We start from the raw sequence: 6141 nt of genomic DNA on the forward strand, positions 1-6141 counted from the left end.
TCTCCTATATTATTAAAATGGGGATATTTAATAAGACTCTGGGCTGGGGGTGGAGGTTGGAGTGGGGGTGCATACAAAACAGTGTAGTTCTTGAAGAGAATGGGCAGGATGACCTCATATTTTCCTTTATCTCATTTCTACAGTTCTCTAATAAAATGTTTTCATTATGGAAAAAAATTCAAATTACATGGAATATTTAAATAGCCTTTTATATTTTGCAGTTGTGTTTATGTCTATGTGTTTATTACTAATAAAAAAGAACTGTTTATATGTATGTAGCATCAATTTTCTGGAAGAAATCTATTTTTAACTTCCACACAGTATTTTCCTGTGTGGTGGATGATAATGAATAGTAAAATGGGTCAGTCTGTGGACTGAAGAGGCAAATCTAATGGATCACTGTTGTAGCTGACAAGCAATCTTTCATTCACGACCTTTGCTTTTCTTATAAAGTTGAACTTGTCTCAGTCCTTTCTGGATGCGTCTCAAAAATGCAGATAATCATTAACCGCTGTGTCATAGGCTGGTTAATTAAACAAGCAGGTCAGTAAACCACAATAGCGGCTTTCATCAGATCACAAATTACATCCTCCTAGAGGTTTTAGCCAGAAAAATGTGTGAAACAGAACATTTCTAATCTCCTAAACAACATGCATTTCAACATGGACACCTGCTGTAGTGCTGTGATTCTCAACCAGGGTTGGTTTTGCCTCCCAGGGGACATTTGGCAATGTCTGAAGATGTTTTTGGTTGTTACCACTGGAGGATGCTACTGGCGTCTAATGGCTACCTATTAGACTAGGGATGCGGCTAAGCCTCCTCCAATGCAAAAGATAGCCTTCCGCAACAAAGACTTGTCCAGCCCAGAATGTCAGGAGAGCCTAAGTTGAGAAAACCTGCTGTAACTATAGATGCCAATGTGGTCATTTTAAATTATAGACTGTCCAAAGAGAAAACAGAGCCGACAGTATCCTCACCTTCATCAAGTGGTTATTTATATCTCACAATGTGACATACCCAGTGTGTTAGTCCTTTTTTGTGTCACTATAAAGAAATACCTGAGGCTAAGTAATTTATAACAAAAAGAGGTTTAATTGGCTCTTGGTTCTGCATGCCGTACATGAAGCATAGTGCCAGCATCTGCTTTTGGTGAGGCCTCAGGAAGTTTACAGTCATGGCAGAAGGCAAAGGGTGAGCCAGTGCATCACATGGTGAGAATGGGAGCAAGAGAGAAAGGAAGGAGCTGCCAGCCTCTTTTAAACAATCAGATCGCCCATGAACTAATAGAGCAAGAACTCGCTTATCACAAAGGGGGGATAGTGCTAAGCCATTCGTGAGGGATCCACCCCCATGATCCAATATCTCCCGCTAGGCCCCACCTCCAACACTGGAAGTCACATTTCAACATGAGATTTGGAGGAGACAAACATCCAAACCATATCACCCAGTCTGAATTAAAGTGATCAAATTTACAAAAGAATGAAGTTAGAATGTCTGACATCAACATCCCCCAACCTCTCATCACCTTTTCTCTGTGTACATGCTCACTGTGGAAAATATACACAAGCAAAAGAAGATACCAACATTCATAACACGATTCAGATATAGCTATCCTACACATGTAGATGGTTTTCAAAAATGAAATCATATTATATATATTTCTTTATAATGTGCTTTTGTAACATAATATGTTATATAGTTTATGTATTAAATAATATGTTGTTTGGAATTTGCTTAACAACAATCTAGTGGGGAGATGGGAGAGAAGTGGGAGTATAAATGCAGCAAGAATGGCTGTGAGTTGATCATTGTTGTAGCTAGATGATGGGTTCACAGCTCTTTATTTTTGAGCATGTATGAAATTTTCCATATGGAAAATGTCCTTAAACAGTAACCTGTTAACTACAACATGTACCATATTAACCATTCTTCCATTGTTGAACAATTGGATAATTACCAGTTTTTCATTTTTATAAACAATGCTGTGATGGACTTCTTTGTAGCTAAATCTGATGGAGCAGATATGCAGTGTGAGAGAAAGAAAGAAGTCAAGAATGATTCCGAGGTTTTTTCCTGAGTAACTGGAAGAATTAAGTTGCCGTTAACTGAGAAGGGAAAGACTCAACTAAGAGCAATTAGAGGAGAAAATCCAGTAAGATTTTGGTAGTCCCGTTAAGTTTGGGAAACCTATTGGACATACAAATGGAGATGTGGCATAGGCAGTTGGATCTAAAAGACTGAAACTCAGGGGAGTGGTGAGGGCTGGAAATAGAAAACTGGATCGTCAGCATACAGGTGTGAAATATCTGAAGGCTTAGTTCTGGGGTTCACCAGTTTAAAGTCAGGAAGATGAGCATCCAACAAAGGCTACTGAGATAGATAAGCAGTAAGGTAAGAGAATGTGGTGTTCCAGAAACCAAATGAAGAGAGTATTTCTAGAAGGAACAGACTGAGAGGTCTAATAAGATGTGGGCTGGAAACTGACTCTGAGATTTGGTAACATAATGCCTTGTTTATGATGTCTTCCCCAACTAGAATGTAAGCTCCACGACGTCAGGGACTTTGTTTCCATTGATTATTGCTATAATCCTGGTGCCTAGAACAGTATCTGGCATGTAGTATATGCTCAATAAATAGTTGCTGAATTGAAGAGTGAGGAATGAATCAAGTCTGTGTTCATTCATAGTTATTTTGTCACATTAAATTCTTAAGAGTAGAATGCTACATGAAGGCAAAATCATAAGTCTTTCAGTGTGAAGTTCTATCATTAATTTTTAAGTCCACCAAAAAAGGCTGTTTTAATCCCATTTAAAGCCATCAAATATTCCTTTGTTATTGTTGGGAAACCTCAAAGGATAGCCTTAAGCCAGCGCCTAACAGAAGGATGAACTAAGCAAAGTTTATTTTTAGTTTCCTCCTATTCTCCTGTTGCTACACTTGAACCCATTCTTCAACTCCCCTCAAATGCCAATCTCAAGCCACATCCCAGATAGGATTTGTGTTCACTGGACTGTCAATTAGTTTTCTCCTCTCCACCCTAAAGGTATAGCTAAATATTAAGATACTAGCTCAGGCCGAGCAAGGTGGCTCAGGTCTGTAATCCCAGTACTTTGGGAGGCTGAGGTGAGTGGATTGCCTGAGCTCAGGAGTTCGAGACCACCCTGGGCAACATGGTGAAACCCCATCTCTACCAAAAATATCAGAAAATTAGCCAGGCATGGTGGTGTGTTCCCATAGTCCCAGCTACTCGAAAGGCTGACTAAGATAGGAGGATTGCTTGAGCCTGGGAGGTTGAGGCTGCAGTGAGTCGAGATCATGCCACTGCACTCCAGCCTGGGTGATGATGGAGTCAGACCCTGTCTCAAATAAATAAATAAATAAATAAATAAATAAATAAATAAATAAATAAGTAAGATACTAGCTCACCATGACTTAGGACCCTAACAGAAACATCTGTGTTCAAGAAAGAACCCACCACGATAAAAGCTTTCGAGACCTAGAACAAAGTTATAATAGAATGACAGACATTGGAACTGCTATTTGAGGCTGGGAGCCCTGCCTAAAATCACACCACTGCCTATTCCACAACCAAATAAAGCTGGCTCTGGGCTGGTCTTATGGAAAATGCCTGGGGAATGTCTTAATGCCCAGGCCTGGCAGAGAAAGACAGCACAAGGCTTCCCTGCCTCTTTTTAGTTCCCCCGTGTTCTCCCATTCTTACTCTAACATTTGTGGACTTGTTTTATCCTTCCTCTCCCGGGGATGTTTCTCAGGCATTGGGATGGGGGTCTTAATCACTTCTGCACCACCAGCAATGCCTTGTATGGGGCAGGCCTTAATCATGTCTCTGGAATTGTTAACAGACAACAGACATCGCACCCCAATTCTGCTGGCGTCAGACTCAAGATACCACAGTTCTTGTTGCTAATCCATCCTAACCTAAAAAGAATCATAGTCAAACCCATATTGGCTGGCTGACAAATAATAATACCTCCAACCTGGTACCTTTTTGTTTCCCTGAAGGAACTTGGAAAGAATCAGGGAATGCATCACATAAGCCTCAGGGGGACAAAGAACTAAGGTCAAAGATGTGGATGTGGGGAGAACAGTGCATGGACAGGGTGAACACTGCAGTGGTGGCTCTGAGGGAACCCTAGGCTTTGGAGCCCTTGGGCAGGAAGTTCTGATGAAAGACGCAACATACACACACAGACACACACACCCACTTTCTTGGATGTGTTCGGAAAACACATCTGAGGCATTGTTAGAGAGGTTTATTTACAAACATTAGCTCCCACAATGAGGCATTCCTGGATTCTATGACAATGAAAGGGCTTAGGTTAGGAATGATCAAAACATCTTTTCCATAGGACCACCTACACAGTGTGGACCCTCCTGCACCTTCCACTCATCTCAGCATTATGACACATGCCAGAAATAATCTCCCAGCTACAGATCACTTTGAAGTCAAAAACATTCCTGGTTAAAACTTTCCCAAAGTCAAGGGCTTTTAAAAAAACCTTTTAAGGTCAGAAACGATTACCAGGCAACTGACAGGATAAAGTGAGGCACAGCATGCTTAAAGGCAAAAATCTCAGGGCTGTGTCATTTCAACTGAGCTTGTGAATATATTAAAAATCCTGAGGTCAAAAGCCATTTTTCTTTCTCATCGCGTTACTGCTTTTGCCCTGGGGAAACGCTAAGAACTATATTATTTTCAGATCATAATACGGAGGCTCTCACACTTAAGTGTACATGAGAATCCCCCAGGGAGTTATTCAAAGGCAGGTTCAAAAGCCCCACCTCCAGAGAGTTTTAAGTCAGTGGTGACTCCCCCAAAGCTAAGCTACAGGTGGTCCATGATCAAACTTTTAGAAACCCTGGCACACTGGCTCCCACCATGGTGACGGTTGAGGGTCAGGGGGCAATATGTAGGGAGCAGTTTATTACAAGGTGTCCTTGTACCCATGGGTGCAAATGTTCTCCCTCAAACCTCTAAGCACAGTTACTAGCAGTTTTAGGCATTAACAAGGGGCCTTCATATTCACAAGAGCAGGAGCCCCCTTGGCAGCCATTCCGTTCTCCCCCAGAACCTCACGGGGAAGTGAAGGGAGTGCAAAAGGAACTTTCCTTCCTTCCTTCTTTTCCTCCCTCCCTCTCCCCCTTCTTCCTTTCTTCCTTCCTTCCCCTATTTGCTCTGGGAATTTCCCAAAGCTGTAGAGTGAAAGGAAGGAGTTGTGATTACCCATATGTAGCTTGTACAGTGAGAGCCTGTCCCTTGATTATTCTGATGAGGCAGTAGCACCCAGAAATCTTCAGTGCCCTAGCTGGGATGCAATGCCCATCAGCTCACGAGTTACCCTTACCCTCTGTGCTTTGTTCCCTCATCTTTAAAATGAGAATAATAATAACAGTAATAATAGTAACTTCCTCATAGGGTACTGAGGTATTGTCATGAGATGGTTAAATGAGCTAACACTCATTTGAAGCACTGGGCACACGGTGCTATCATATATAATTTGTTATTGTTGCCATTCACTATAAATCATAAAAGACATTTATTTTAGTTTTGCACCCATTTATGCTCCTTTTTCTCTTGCCTTCAGGTTGAATTGTTTGGGGATTGGGCTTAATGGATCTCAACTCAGCTGAAATAAGAGGAGAAATGAAGCTGGGCACCGTGGTGTGTGCCTGTGGTCCTAGCTGTTCAGGAGGCTGAGGTGGGAGGATTGCTTGAGTCCAGAAGTTGGAGGCCAGCCTGGACAACATAGCGAGACCCCTCTCTCAATTACAAAAAAAAAGAGAGCAAGAGAGAAGAGAAATGGAAACCAGAGCTGTGCTGCTGTTGCTACTAGCAAATCCCTAGTCTTTTTCCTTGGAGTCATCACATGCCAGGGAGTATCTCACTAAGGTTTCTGTTATTGCTGGGAAAGCACATTGATCCTATTTAACTAGCGGATCTTTCCCTTCCCTTTCGACCTGTGCTATTCTAAAACAGCTCCTTTCTTCCTTTCATCTCTGCTTTCTGTGGGGTTTGTGTGCCATGTAACCACACCACTTTTCTCTCCTTCACCTTTCTCTTCCTGTTTTCTGTGCTCACTTCACACTTTATTTCTCTTCAAAGTGTGCTCTTGGTACTCT

Source organism: Pan troglodytes, chromosome 5 (genome assembly GCF_028858775.2).
Source record: "Pan troglodytes isolate AG18354 chromosome 5, NHGRI_mPanTro3-v2.0_pri, whole genome shotgun sequence".
In the NCBI taxonomy this organism is placed as follows: Eukaryota; Metazoa; Chordata; class Mammalia; order Primates; family Hominidae; genus Pan; species Pan troglodytes.